Source organism: Pinus tabuliformis, chromosome 3_1 (assembly GCF_031772625.1).
Source record: "Pinus tabuliformis cultivar Carrire ecotype Pingquan chromosome 3_1, CPIR1, whole genome shotgun sequence".
NCBI classification, from domain to species: domain Eukaryota; kingdom Viridiplantae; phylum Streptophyta; class Pinopsida; order Pinales; family Pinaceae; genus Pinus; species Pinus tabuliformis.
This window is the reverse complement of record NC_142301.1, coordinates 410,605,014-410,621,242: the sequence shown is the minus strand read 5'-3', so window position 1 is coordinate 410,621,242 and position 16,229 is coordinate 410,605,014.

The following is a 16,229-nucleotide window of genomic DNA, read 5'->3' as shown; positions in this document are numbered from 1 at the left end:
CTGAAGGTGGTTTAACTAAGGACCTAAAGAACAAAAAGAAGGCCATTTGGCCTCAATTCCCAGTCACGTGTGGGGTCTTCTCTTTATTCGATGTAGGGCACGCTTTTGGTGAGGTGGAGAATGTGACGTGTCTCCAACTATTTAAACTCCCACCAAGGCCATTCGATCCAAATAAAGTTGCCCAGGAATTTACAACTAGCGTCAGGATAAGTGTGTTCTTTGGACAGAAAGATTTGTTTGACGATCTTTTTCAGGGAAAGAACTCGCTCGAAGAAGTTTTGCAGGAAGCACGATCGAGGCTGTCCCCGGACGACTTCCGGAGATTCATTTTGTATAGAGAAAGAAGGCTGGCTAACATCCCACTGGAAGGACTGCGGATAGCTGCCAGAGAACCGACTCCTAGCGTCAACCTCAGTGAACACTCCAGTGCCTCCAAATTTGATTCCAGCGCCGTGCAAGAAATATCTCCTGATCTTGAAGAGTCTGTCCGCAAAGAAGAAAGAAACGAAGAAACAATCAAGGACAGAGCTCAGTCAAGTTCGATGGCTCAGCAGCAAGTTGCCGCCTCGTCATCAAGAGAAGTTCCTCCCCCCGTCACCGAAGCACCTCTTGTTACAGTAGAATTAGATAAAGAATGGGAGACCTTCAATGAACTGATTAATCTTGAAGGTCATGTCCCGAAAACACCTGTGGACAACACGCAGGTGGCACAAGAGATCCTCTCAACCATAGTCAGTAGCACCACAGAGATGGAGCATCTTCCTATCGCTCCATCCTCAGAACTTCTACTTAGCGTAGAAGAGATCCCTCCACTAGACGTATTCTACAGCCCACAGCACAAGGCAGTTGTAAGGAGACAAAGAAAGAAAAGAAAGCTTGTGGATGCACTAGCTCAAGATGTTGAACACCTAGATGTCTTGTGGAAAGATCCGAATAGCAATCCAACCGAAAACCTCACTAAGTTGTCTTAGATTCCAGGAGCATACGCTTCTGCAACCATCGACAAGGCCTCTGAAGTTCATCAACTTCTAAAAGAACGTGAGAGTCAAATACAACTGCTGCAACAACAGTTGCAACAAGCCCATATAAACGCTGAAGCTTCCAAGCAATTGAAAAACTACAAGAAGACTTTCACCAGATGCAGCTGAGCCACCAAAGAAATATTGAAGAAAAGGAAAAGCAACTGTAGACAGTGCAAGAAATGCACAAGGATGAACCCAAGCTGACAGAATTTATTTCAGAGTCCATCAGCTTGAACGACCAATTGTCACAGCAACAGGAAGACATGGTACGTAGAATATCACAGTGGAGGCATTTTTGTGAGCTGAGCGACAAGATCACCAGCCAGGTAGTGGAACTACGGAATGACTATGACCAGGCCAACAAAAGAGTAACAGAATATCTGGCTTGGCAAAATGATGAGGAAGGGAAGAAAGCAGGGGCGCCTAAGATTAATGAAAATCACAAAGACTTGCTCTTCAACAAATGGGACGAGCAAATAACACAGGCGGAGCAGGCAGCAGAGTCAGCGGCAACACAGGCGACCATACTTATCGATTGTGTAAATGAAAATTTGCACAGAGCTAATTTGATTTCAGAGTCCACCCCAGGATACTTACCAAGTGCGTTACAGCTAGGAGCAGAATGGAAGCAGAAAGCAGAGGCAAGCGGGAAGACAATTCAGGCATTGGCTAGGTTAAACTGGGAAGGTTACTGGACTTACTTAGTTAAGCCTCACAGCCAATGCATGAGGGTAAGGTGCATCATGAACGTGGCCGAGAAAGTAGCGCCAGCTCTTATAGACGATGTTTTCGCAGCCCAACTAAGCACGGAAGTCGGTCAACCGATTCTTCTCAAGCCCATGCTTGATAACTGCAATTTCAGGGACCAAATTAAGAAGTAATTTCAATTTAGAAAGTTGTTTTTCTTTTTGTTTTACTGAATTAGAAAAAGGGCGGTCATTTGGGAGCCGTATCCTAAATTTTGTAATAATACTATTATTAGGATTAGATAGTAGTATTTCAACCCTTCTCATTGCATTGGAGAAGGGTCCAAAAATTTGTCAAAAACTTGTCCTCAGAACATGCACTTCTGCACCCTCAGAGGAGGATTTGATGAATGGAAGGATCGTGATTTATTTATGTTTGCATTTTTATGTCTGCTACTGATGTTGCACTTCTGTACTCTTGGTAGACGTTTAGAAGCAAGTAGAGGTAGATCGTTACTTTTTAAAGTCTATGAGTAAGAATCAGTCATTAATGGTACTTTTATCTCTTGATTAATTTCTGCTTGTATTCTTAAAGCGATATACAGCTGATATTTTTTGCATGTTAATGTATGAATATATAAGTTATCATTTGGCACTTCTGTACGGTGGATTTATCTATTCATGTTTGATATGCGAATGATTTGATTATGCGATGTGCTGTTCACAACCGCTCTGCCTAACTTCTTATGCAGAATGGTTTATCTCTATTGATTTATATTCTGATATCAGTTGAATGATCTTTATTACCAGCTGCTGTTAGAAATCTTTCTAGATCGCATAACAAAAGAAACATCCCGAGTTAATGTAAATTCTGTGTGTTGTTTTCATTTGATTATAGTAATTTAGATTCAAGTCTGCAAGATAGATTTACAGTAATTTTAGAAGATTTCTTAGAAGTAACCTAACCAAAATTCCACATACACACACATACACATCCCATGCATCGGGAAGCTGGTCCCATTATCCCCAGTCGGACCCGCTACTCCAAACGGGCAAGGAGCCGCCAACCAGGTTCCGGACCGGGTGGGTATCCCCCTTGTTGTTGACCCGACTTCGGGGCCCTCAACAGTACCATAAAAAGTATTCTACAGTTTTGCGATTGGTTTTGTAATCCCTCTACCTAGATTTCCAGAGCAGTCCCTTTCGTTCCTTTTCAGACTCTTTAACAGAAAAGGTCCATCTGAGCACTTGTCACTTTAGGCTTATTAAAAATCAAAGGAGACTAGAGTCATCTTTTGTTTTTTCTCGACTCTTAAAAATTGAAAAAACAAGTTGTGTCAAAGCATCTAAAATTCATTCAATTCGGAAACATACTTCCCCTTTAGTTTTAGTTGATTGAGTAATCCGCAATCATGGAAGAAAGTCAATTGAAACCGAAATCGTTTGCGGAGGCTTACGAGTCGACCGTCTCTGTCTCTGGAATCGAAGCTAGTACGGACAAAGCGAACTCGTTTAACCGATTCCAAATCTCCTGTTAAAGTTAGAAGAAGCGTTCCAACAACATCAGAGACTCCGATTACTCCAAACATTTCTAGTATCCCTGCCTCTACAGAAGAAGTTCAACAGCCACAGAAGGACAGTAGTACTGATCCTAGTCTGAGGGTAAACACTTGTGTTACCGAACCAGTTCCATTTACAATCGGTTCGGAGAGTCTTGCTCCTCAAACATCTGTCGTTGCTGATTCCATACCTTCTTCGGCACCAGAAATATTCTACAGACCTGATGGTCTACCCCTTCCACGTGGTCTAATTGCCATAGAAGAGATTGTGGAAGATCCTCCAGCTAGTACTCCATCGCAATTTGGAGTCGGGATCACTCTGTATCCTTCTTCGTTAGAAGTTAGTCTATTGCCAGAGGAAGCTCCTGTAGAATCGCTAGGTAATATTTTGGATAGACTAGAAATGTCTCAACAACTGTCAACATCTAGGACTATGTCTTCTGACACAGCGACGATAGAACCTCCTGCTATCACTCCAACAATGTTCACCGGTATACCATCTGTCCCAAATAGCTCTCAACCGCTAGAAGGAGCCCACTCAGGGGCCATTTCGACAGTATGGTCTGTTCCTGTTTGTTCATCCGGATTAATATCCGGAAACTCTTATGTTGAGTCTCAACAAATTTATCCATTTGGAGGTCAATTTGGGCAGTCCAGCCCTCAAGGGCAAACCATTCCCTTGAGTTCTGGATTACCACCGTATGGGGGGCATTATGCCCTTTCATTACCCCTCTAGGGGGATAACCATACGGGAGTTCACAACAAAATTCGAGTTACGCTGGAATTACTTCAAGCGGTTGGGTACCGATACTACCTCAACAACCAAGAGTTGTATATTCGATGCAACAATGTTTACCTATTGCAAATATACCAACTATGCTAGCTATTGTGACGGTGTCGCAAGTTCAAGCGCTGCCTGTTGTATGCCAACCTTAGGTTTCTCAGGTTGTAATGCAACAGCCACTTCACCCTGCGACTCAACCACAATCGCCGACTGGTGGAATGACATAGGTTCAGACGGGTACATTACCCCTCATCTTGGTCAAATAGTTAGTATCGAGCAACAGCACATGGCATCACAACCATGTCTAGTACAATACCAACAACCACAATTCCAACAGGTATACCAAGGTTCTGAGCAACAAATCTTTGCAAATAGTGGGCAACCGTTTATTCAAAACGGTCAAAATCAACCATTTTACAATGGTCATGCCCACCAACCTTACTAAAGTTACCAGCATCAAATGCATTATGTCGGTATGCAAAGACCAACTGCTCAGGCAATCCCATCTTATCTTGGGTATGCATCATCCAACCTGAATCAACAGTTACCCTTCATGGCAACTTTAGAGTTACCTGATTTAAATCGGTTAACAAACGATCCAATCACTTACGCCCCTTGGTGGCCAGCGATTCCGCATAAACTTCCATCAGATATTCCTAAATTTAATGGAAATCCGGGTGAAGATCCGTCAAATCATGTGATGACCTTTGATTTGTGGTGTTCATCAAACACCCTAAATGATGATTCAATTAGGCTTCACCTTTTTTAGAGGACATTGACTTGTCCGGAAACAAAATGGTACATCGAATTGCCTAGAGCTTCATTTGACAACTTCAATACCTTAGCCACAACCTTTTTAACCCATTTTCAATTACCGATAAGGTACGAAACGGGAACGGAACTCCTTACCAACTTCAAACAGACGACAACCACTCACATATTTGATCATATACATGACTGGCGACGTCATCGTAGAATGGTAAAAACATATGTTCCTGATCAACTCTTAGCTGAATTGTTTATCAAGTCATTACTACCTTCCATCACGGAAGATGTGGCAAAAGGAGGAGTTATCACAGAAGAGCAAGTTATCGCTTGTGCGCAATATTTAGACTTGATTTACACTTAGTCCGACACGCTCTACGATAAAATACCTGACTCCCCTAGATCGGAATTCTCAGTTCCTCCTCCTCCTAAATCAAACAATGACTCTCATGTTGCCGATGGCGTGATTGGCGCAACAGACACGAAATCGACAAAGGCTACATCCAAAAAGGCCCGTAAGATTTCAGGTCAAAATGCAAAAGATGAACTTCTTGCCTCAGAAGTAAATGCCGTATCGACAGATAAAGGCAAAGAAACCAAGCAACTAGGGGGCAAGAAGAAAGGCAAAGGGAAGAATAAGAAACAGGAAGACTCATCACCTGAAAAATCTTATACAAACCCTCCTGGAAATAGGAAACCAAAAAATCCATGCTTTATATGCGATGAGGATCATTGGACCACAGATTGTCCACACAAAGTTGAGCTTAAAAAATTCTTCAAGAATTCAAAAACCTCTGCAGTGTTAACTGCTTCGTTTCCAAATGAAGGAACAAATCTGGTTGAGAGTGGAAATGCTTCCCCGTCTCAAGTGCGAATGTTGTCGGTTTCAAAACAGCCAAATGATGCTTTGATATCGATAAGAAACAAAGATTATGGGAATCCACAGCTGTCGAACAACAAGGATAAAGATCAACCTAGTAGTTCGACAACAACTTCGACAGAAGTTGCGCCGCCCATCATTCCTGAACTGACAATAAAACTGCCAAAGGGAGTAGTACACAAATCGACATTTAATCCTCGTGCTAGAGTAGCACAACATTATAACATAGTGGAAGATTTGGCCCAATCGCCATCCGCTATGTCGACTCTTGAAGTACTACAAAATTGCCCATCCCAAAAGCAGACTTTATTATCGGCCATTGGTGGGATAGACCCAAAGGATTCCAATCTTGTATCCTTCGATCATAAAGGATACGATCCTCAATTACGAGCTCAACTAGCTTTCCTTGTTCAAGTGAAAGCCCTCAACAAAACTATTCATCGAACAATTATTGATGAGGGGGCATCTACATGTATTATGTCAATGAGTTGCTGGAAAACTTTAGGATCTCCAACCTTGTCGCGATCTTCGACGACATTAAAAGCATTTGATGGAAGAACATATACCCCATATGGTATTCTAAGTAACTTGAAGGTTGAACTAGCAGGAAAAATAGTAGAAATAGATGTTGAGGTAATCGACGGAAATCTCGATTACAACATCCTACTAGGAAGGCCATGGATATATGCTATGGCTGCCATTGTATTGACCTATTTTAGGAAGATTGCATTTCCCTTTCAAGGAGGGATTACAATCGTTGATCAACAAAGCTTCCTCGCCAATGGTTCTCATGTTACGAGAAGCATTCCTATGATCCATGGAAGCCCCCATTCACTTCAAAATATCAGAGTAGGCCTACTAAAAGACCCTGTATTAATGGGAACTTTTTCCCTTCCACCTCCAATCAATTTGGCGGAAGTAGTGTCGGTAGGAACCTGCAACATGATATCTTCTAAAAAGATCTCAGAAAACGATATCGACATGGATCATGCGATGGTTTTGCCTCCAAGCCCAACGGAAATATTGTAGCAATCAATGTTCCTAGCCTGGGTGGCAAACCCAAATCAACGCTCAGCGAGCGTGTGGATAGATAGGTCTAAGGAATATGGCACCCCTTCAGATCCTTGGTCGAGAGTGCATGACACCGATGAAGGAATTGGTCAATCAATGGTAATTGAAGGGGGATCATGGGATGATTACCACCATCGTTCCCTTCTTCCAGATTGTGAAGAAAGTACTCCTGATGACCTTTATCATCGTTCAGTTTTTTATTTTCTATCAAATACTGTAAACATGGTGGATTCCGAGCGAAACTTGTCCGACATTGAAGAGACTATCGCCATAAATATCTCAACCAAAACAGATGTTGTAGAGAATATTTATGTTGGCAAATGTTGTTCTCCTTCAGAACTTGAAATATGTAACGCTTTTTTTCACGAATTTAGAGATGTCTTTGCTTGGTCATATAGTGAAATTCCAGGCATTGACTCGAGTATCGTTGAACACGAAATTAAGATGTATCCAGATGTCAAACCAGTACGACAACGGCTACGGCAGGTGCACCCCAAGAAAGCCGCTGCCATTAAGGCAGAAGTTGAGAAGCTTCTCCATGTTGGTTTCATTTACCCGGTTCCTCTAACCGATTGGGTATCGAATATTTTCCCTGTTATGAAAAACGAGGAACAATTAGAGTGTGCGTCGATTATAGGGATGTAAATCAAGCTTGTCCAAAAGACAACTACCCTACACCCTTCATCGACCAGATAATTGATGAATACGCCGAATGCAAAATCTTTTCATTCATGGATGGATTCTCCGGGTATAATCGAATAAATATCCGCCCACAAGACCAGTCAAAGACTGCATTTATTTGTCCATGGGGCACATTCGCATATCGAAAATTACCCTTTGGTTTAAAGAACGCAGGGGCGACGTTTCAGAGGGCAATGAATTATGCCTTCCATGACATCAAAAACATCGTTCAACCATACCTCGACGACCTTCCGGCTCGTTCGCTAAACCGGACTAATCACCCGCAGCATTTAAGAGCGATATTCCTATGTTGCCGACACTACAAGATATGACTCAATCCACACAAATGTGTATTTTGCCTCAGTTCTGGTCGTTTACTTGGCTTTGTAGTCTCAAAGGACGGGATTCATCTCGACCCATGTAAGGTTCAGGCAATCATAAATTTGCCTCCACCTTCGAATTTGCTTCAGATTCATAAACTCCAAGGGAAAGAAATTTTTTTGAGGAGGTTCATTCCAAATTACGCTGAACTTGCTAAAGGTTATACGCGTCTTTTGAAAAAGAAGAACCCTTTGTCTGGGATCACGTTGCGCAAGCTTCCTTTGATTCTTTAAAATAATCCCTAATGAAAGCATCATTAATGTACGCTCCTAATTATCAAAAAGATTTTAACCTGTATCTGGCTGCAGCAGATACGACCATCACAATGGTTTTAGTTCAAGAAGATGACGGAATCGAACATCCTATATATTGTAGAGTTGAGGCTTCTGTGATCCATAACAAGTTTATGATAGATTTTTCGGCGAAAATCACATGAGAGACCATTTGTCGACGCGTTTCGAACCAACCAGTGTGGTTCATCGTCAGGACAAGTTGAAGAACAGATCTAGCATAGCCTGTTTAAATAGCTAGAGCAGAGACACCAACGGTTACCTGGGCAAAAAGTTGACTAAGGAACAAGGTCAAATTTAGTTATATTAGGTATAAAATAAATATATAAATGAAAATTAATAAAATAAAAATAAATTATAAATGGTACCATTAGTTAGGTAAAACTAAAGAGAAGAAGTTACGAAACAGAACTTCTCTTTTAATATATAAATATGTAAACAAATTAATGGGTTAATTAGTTAGAAATAATAAATAAATAAATTAGAACCGTCGAATAAAAAATTAAATAATCCAATAAAAGAGGAAATAAGGATTAGAAAATAAAATAATTATAGTTAGTTATAGGAATGTGGCTCTTGCCATTAAATCCATTAGTTCGTTGGGTTCCCTTCACCATAAACTCATTGAGAGCAACCCTATTACTCCGAGGATCTATGGTCTCCCCAAGATTCATAAGGAAGGAGCTCCTTTGAGGCCAATCGTCAACACTATTGGAGGTCCTACCTACCTTCTTGCTAAGTTTCTTGTGTTGAAGCTTAAGCCCCTTGTTGGTCGTACGGAGTCCTTCGTTAAAGACTCTGCTTCCTTTATTGACGAACTTAAGGACATTAAGCTTGACCCTAGGGACATCCTTGTTAGCTTTGATGTTGTATCCTTGTTCACTTGCATTCCTATTAAGGAGGCCCTGGAGGTGATCTACCGCCTAACTGACCCTGACACGGCCAAGTTGGTTGAGATCTGCCTCACTTCCACCTTTTTCAGTTTTGAGGGGGAGTTCTTCGAGCAAACCTGTGGTGTCGCCATGGGTTCCCCCCTGTCCCCTGTTGTTGCCAATCTCTTTATGGAAGATTTTGAGTCTAAGGCTCTGAATTCTTCTCGTCTCTTGCCTAAGCTCTGGAAAAGATATGTGGATGATACTAATGTCATTTGGTCTCATGGCCAAAAAGAATTAGATCTTTTCTTTGAGCATCTCAACAATCAATCCTCTGCCATTAAGTTCACTAAGGAGCAGGAGGTTGATGGGTGCCTCCCATTCCTTGATATTCTTATTTCGAAGAATGATGATGGGTCCATCACCCACCAGGTTTTTCGAAAGAAAACTCATACTGAGCAGTATCTTCATGCCAATTCTCACCATTTCCCAGCTCAAAAGATGGGTGTTCTCAATACCCTTGCTACTCGGGCCCTAAGGATCTCGGATAATAAGAGTTTTGAGAAAGAAAAATCCCATCTCCTTGATGTCTTTGTTGAGAATGGTTATAGTAGATACTTGGGTCAGAAGGCTTTCCGAAAAGCCGCCAAGAATTCTCTGTCAAAAAGGGAACCTAAGGAACGGATTCCAGGTGTCCATCTTCCTTACGTTCAGGGGACCACTGATAAGGTTGCAAGGATTCTCAGGATGCATAGTGTCCCCGTGACCTTTAGGCCCCTTAGCACCATTCGTTCGTCCCTCAGATCAGTTAAGGATCCTATTGACCCCAAAGATATGAAAGGGGTTTATATTATCCCCTGCTCCTGTGGGACCCCTTATATTGGAGAAACCGGTCGCTCCATTAATCAGAGGATTAGTGAGCACGCTGCTGACCTTAAGCATAGGAGAGCTAAGTCTTCCGCTTTAGCTGAACATGTAGAAAAAACCAATCATCATGTTTGCATTGAGGAAGCTAGTGTTATCGCTAGGGTTTCGCATTTCCATCATAGGAAATTTAGGGAAGCTATTGAGATTGAAAAGAGACCCAACAATCTCAATAGAGATGATGGATGGAAAATCAGTAGGTGCTGGGTCCCAACGCTTTCTTCTTAGTCGTTTTTCTTGTCTCTTATTATTATTTATATTATTATTATTATTATTATTTATTAATCCATTACTATTATTTATTAAACAATTACTATTAAAAATACAAATAAGTAACTATTAAACAATTACTTTATTAAACAGTTACTATTATAAATGCAAATAATAAACTATGACTAAATTCTATTATATAATAAACGATTACTAAATACTATTATCTAGTAATCATTTTTCTTGTCTCTTATTTTATTTTTATTATTATTATTAGTTATTTATTTATTTTATTTTTATTTATTTATTTATTTATTTTTAATAACTTAATTCTATTTATTATTATCATTATTATTTATTTAATAACTTAATTATTATTTATTATATTTTTAATGATTATTTATTTATTTATAAACTATTACTAATATAATAAACGATTATGAAATACTATTATCGTTTTTCTTATTTATATTTTTTTTTAATTTTTTATATCTTTACCAGTATTATTATTTATCTATTTATTTTTATTTTAATTATTATTTATTTATTTATTTTCTATGACTTAATTCTATTATTATTATTATAATTATTATTATTATTATTATTATGTATCCTATTATTTCCAAATAACCCATTTATATGTTTATTACTTTTAATATTTTTAACTTTTAATTATTCTTACATTTTTAATTTTATTTTATATAACCACTTTCCTTTTAGTTTTTAATACCTATAACTAACTATAATTATTTTATTTTCTAATCCTTATTTCCTCTTTTATTGGATTATTTAATTTTTTATTCTACGGTTCTAATTTATTTATTTATTATTTCTAACTAATTAACCCATTAATTTGTTTACATATTTATATATTAAAAGAGAAGTTCCGTTTCGTAACTTCTTCTCTTTAGTTTTACCTAACTAATGGTACCATTTATAATTTATTTTTATTTTATTAATTTTCATTTATATATTTATATATTTATTTTATACCTAATATAACTAAATTTGACCTTGTTCCTTAGTCAACTTTTTGCCCAGGTAACCGTTGGTGTCTCTGCTCTAGCTATTTAAACAGGCTATGCTAGATCTGTTCTTCAACTTGTCCTGACGATGAACCACACTGGTTGGTTCGAAACGCGTCGACAAATGGTCTTTCATGTGATTTTCGCCGAAAAATCTATCATAATCCTATATATTATTTAAGTAAGAACCTAAATGATACAGAAAGCAAATATTCTTATGTTGAAAAGCTAGCGCTCGCAGCTGTTCAAGCGATACAGAGATTTCGACACTATGTCCTCTTTCCAAAAACTACCATTCTGTCAGATTGCAAACCCATGACTTATATATTGCCACGACAGTTGCTGGGGGGAAAATATTCAAAATGGATAGCAATCCTACAAGAGTTTGATCTGGAATTTGTAAAATCCAAGTCAAATAAAGCTCTAGTTTTCGCAGAATTATTATGCGATCTCCCATCGTCGTCCAACGATGAAACATCCGAAGAAACGATCATGGAGGAAAGCTTGTTTATGATATCTTCAAGTAATGAGTGGTATGGGGATATAATAATTTATCTCCAAACCCAAAAATATAGGCCAAATACCTCTCGCTCCGAATAAAAACGTATTCGATACCAAGCAAAAGACTACATGATCGTTGGTGATACACTTTACCGTCGCGGTATCGATATAGTTCTGAGAAGGTGCCTCATGCATGAGGAGGCCGAAAAAGTCCTAAATGATTGCCATTCAGGCGCGTGTGGGGGGCATCAATCTGGTTATGCTACAGCGCAAATTTTTTTACGAGCAGGATACTTCTGGCCAACACTGTTTAAAGATTGCATAAACGCAGTCAGAAGTTGCCATGCTTGTCAAATTTTTGATAGCAAAACCATAAGACCACCCGCACCTCTACAGCCAATAGTTGTTGTTGGGCCATTCGCCAAATGGGGCATCGATTTCATGACATGTAACCCCACCTCGACCGAGGGGCATGGGTATATTATAGTCGCAGTTGACTATTTTACCAAATGGGCCGAGGCGATGCCTACATTAGATAATACTGGTGAAACAGCTGCCCTCTTCTTTTTCAATCATGTAGTCTCCAGATTCGGCGTACCATAAGGTATATTCACAGATCATGGATCACATTTTCGCAATCACGTGATGGTTGAATTAGATGCCAAACTAGGGTTGTCTCACGATAGCTCTACTCCATATTATCCACAAGCCAACGGACAAGTTTAAGCAATGAACAAGGTCCTGAAGCGCATGCTGCAAAGGATGATTGCAGTTCACAAAAGAAGATGGCACCTAATCCTATACTCAGCTTTGTGGGCTTACCGAACATCGGTAGGGAATGCAACAGGGTTTACACCTTTCCAACTGGTATATGGCCTGGAAGCAGTCTTACCGATCCAGTGCGAAAATCTCGTCCCTCAAACTCGCAATTGATCTCCTCCCCGGAACTTCAGAAGAAGAAGCTCGTTTCTTGGAACTAATCCAATTGGATGAAACCCATCGTGATGCCGCTTTGGCTAACGAAGCCCATAAGAAACGAGTCAAAGCACAGTTTGACAAAAATGTCAAACCCCGTGTCTTTTTAGAATGTGACTTGGTCTTGCTTTATGACCAAGAATCCGATAAATTGGGAGCAGGTAAATTTAAGTCTTTATGGATGGTCTCCTATATTGTTAAGCGAGTATTCGCAAAAGGAGTTTACGAGTTAACGGATTATGACAGAATTCCACTGGCGCAACCTCATAACAGGTTGTACCTCAAGATTTACTATGTGTAATTCAGTATGGTAACCTGTATGCTTTTGTTATGTTTTTGTTATGGAAAACTTGAATAGATTTTATTGATAAACAAGAAAGAGCCAAGGGGAGTTACAACCAGTTTTTCTGACCTAGCATCATCCTCTCAGCAAGGAAGCCCCTCTTCACCTCATACAAAGCTTAGATCACCCAACAATCTGATGTTGTCTCAAGAAACCAACACCAATTCCTTACAATATGCAAAATTCCAGCCTCTAACCTCCTGGATCTCTAGGATGAGAGATCTATATATAGATATTTTCAGAGGTGTGAGTCAGCTCTGTGTTTTTGATTAGTGTCTTCTCTCTGATAGTTCTTTCTTCCACTTGGATATCTCATTGATCTCTTACTCATCCTTGGGCGTTTCTTAGAGGCAAGTGTCCCAGGAGAAGTTTCTGGAAGATTCCAAGATCATCCACCTCGCAAACTGTCTCTGCCACTTGTCTTTTCTCGTCCATCACACCCCATAGAAGGGCTTTTTGAAATGCAACACACTTCCCATGTGTACAAGGTGAGATGCATCGCACCCTGGCCATGGAGCAAGTGAAATGATCCAGTTTTGACCTGTTCTGAGTAGTTTTTCATGGAGAACTTCTGCGAGAAGCTGTAATCAGTTGACCTTGTTCCTTTAGGGGTTAGAACAACACTTTTAGGGACTTAGGAGCCCTTGTTTTATGGATATTTCATGCTTGGAGTTGTAGTGCCCAAAAATGTCTATAACAGTTGCCCCCTAAAGCATGAGGTCGTTAATCTTTTGATGTTGGGTGAAATGCTTTATTATGAGGATCCGAAGTTCTTTGAAGCTGAGAGGAGACATATAATAAGATACAATACAATACATTAGTGGGAAGACCTATCCCAGAAGAGTCACCAGTTGAGGGAAAAGTGGGACCATTACAGGGAAAAGTGTCTACTCATAACTGCTTATCCCACGAAGGTGTGACAGCTGCCTTAGAAACAAACAAAGTAAAGCTACTTTCGTTTTTCCTTTATGAAGTATAGATAGAGAGGAAAAAAGAAAGAGCAACCTCTATCTTGCGCTAATCTCCTGGTTCGATTCCTCTCTTCTTTGATAGTCTTTCGCTACTTGTTCCCTTGCATGCCCAGCTTCACAGAGTACCTGTAAGATCACAGTAGCATAGTACTATACAAAGACATGGATCTATAATCATAAACAATCTAGGATCAGATGTAAATTGACCATAGAAATGCAGCAAACATGAATGACACAAAAGTATGGGGGAAAACTTGAATAGCTTTTATTGATAAACAAGAAAAAGACGAGAGGAGTTACAACCAGTTGTTCTGACCCAGCATCAACCTATCAGTAAAGAAGCCCCTCTTCAACTCATACAAAGCTTAGATCACCCAACAATCTGATGTTTGTCTCAAGAAACCAACAACAATTCCTTACAATATGCAAAATTCCAGCCTCTGGATCTCTGGGATGAGGGATCCATATATAGATATCTTTAATGGAGATGAGTCATCTTATGACTTGATTAGTGTCTTATCTCTGATAGTTCTTGCTTCCACTTGGAGATTGATGATCTGTTACTGATCCTTGGTCGAATTCAGAGAGGCAAGTGTCACAGGAGAAGTTTCTGGAAGCTTCCATTGCCTCTCCACCTCGTGGAATGACACTGCCATTTATCATTTCTCACTCATCGCACCCCATAGAAGGGCTTTTTGAAATGCAACGCACCCCCATAGTGTACTTAGGTGAGATTCAATGCACCTGGCCTATGGGGCAGCTGAAATGATCCTGTTTTGACCAATTCTGAGCAGTTTTTCATGGAGAACTTCTGGGAGAAGCTGTAATATGTTGACCTTGTTCCTTTAGGGATTAGAACAACACTTTTAGGGACTTAGGAGCCCTTGGTTTATGGACATTTCATGCTTGGGTTTGTAGTGCCCAAAAATGTCTATAACAGTTGCCCCTTAAAGCATGAGGTCGTTAATCTTTTGATGTCGGGTGAAATGCTTTATTATTAGGATCCAAAGTTCTTTCAAGCTGGGAGGAGACCTGTAATAAGATACAATACAATACATTATCTTCGTAATATTTTCATGATCTAGTTGAGGTGGGCATTCCCATGCTCAGCTTTATAAATTCATTTTCATGTACATAGGACAGAAAGTCGTCTAAGTGTAGACTGATGATTCTGATAGAGCCATCATCCCTTTGATTGGATGATTATCTGTGCAGCAATGATGTACATTTGATGTCTTTATTTTCCTGAATATATATCGCAGCCCGGATGGATGAAACTAGATCTGGGGTCTTCAATCTTGTTCGATCTTCACTCGAAGTACAAGTCTATCCATGTGAGAAATGTTCTGAAGTCGAACATGGAAAGACATCGCTTGATTACCAGCCAATGATATAAGCTGTTAACAAGCGTGAAAGGAATCACCGATAATGATAATGACCCTCAAGGTACTGCAATACAATTCACGTGGTGTGAATAAAGGACTTGGCATCGAACACCACGCAAAATCTTTCGGTTGAAGGTCATTGATGTAAACCTGTCGCCGGAAGTGAGAAACTTGCCATTGAGGTATGCAAGCTTCAAAGTACTGAATGGGGTGTTCCTAGATCAACTACTTGGATAATGAGCTGATGTCGACAAGAAGTGATCCGTCACAGGAGGGCCTTAATGAATCCCCCATCAATGACACGGAACGGAGCAAATGATTTTAATGGAGGTGAAAACACGACCAAGGCTTTATAGGCTGAAGTATTACATTCACGATGGTTATTTACCAGAAATTGGTTCTTTTTTTAATGAGCTTAAACTCTGGGGCAACATGTGCTCATTGCTTATGTTTATTTTTTAACGAGCATGAAGTCCGCGCTAAAACTGCTCGATTAAATGGTCTCTTTTTTACTTTACCATAAATAGCTTTGTTCTTTCAAAGATTGTACTGTATTTTCATTTGCTTCATCAAACTAGTCAGAAATGAACAATATATGCTTGAAAAATGAGTTAGAACACTAATATTTTACTTTGAACTACGTAAAAAGTAATGAAAATGTGCTTTTACCTCTCATTTTACCATTTCATTTGAACTTTGGTTTGTTGGAGCTTTGGAGGTGCTTTCCCCCTTTGATTTTCATCAGCTGATTTCGGGAGATTCTGTGGATGATTCTTGGCGCTGTTTAGACTAGGTAGGAGCTAAACTTGAGCTCTTTCATTTCATGCTTTCCATTTTTCATTCTGAGCTTGATTCCTGGTTTTTCTGAGCCTCTAGGTTTTGAAAAACTCGTTCTGCCTCCAGC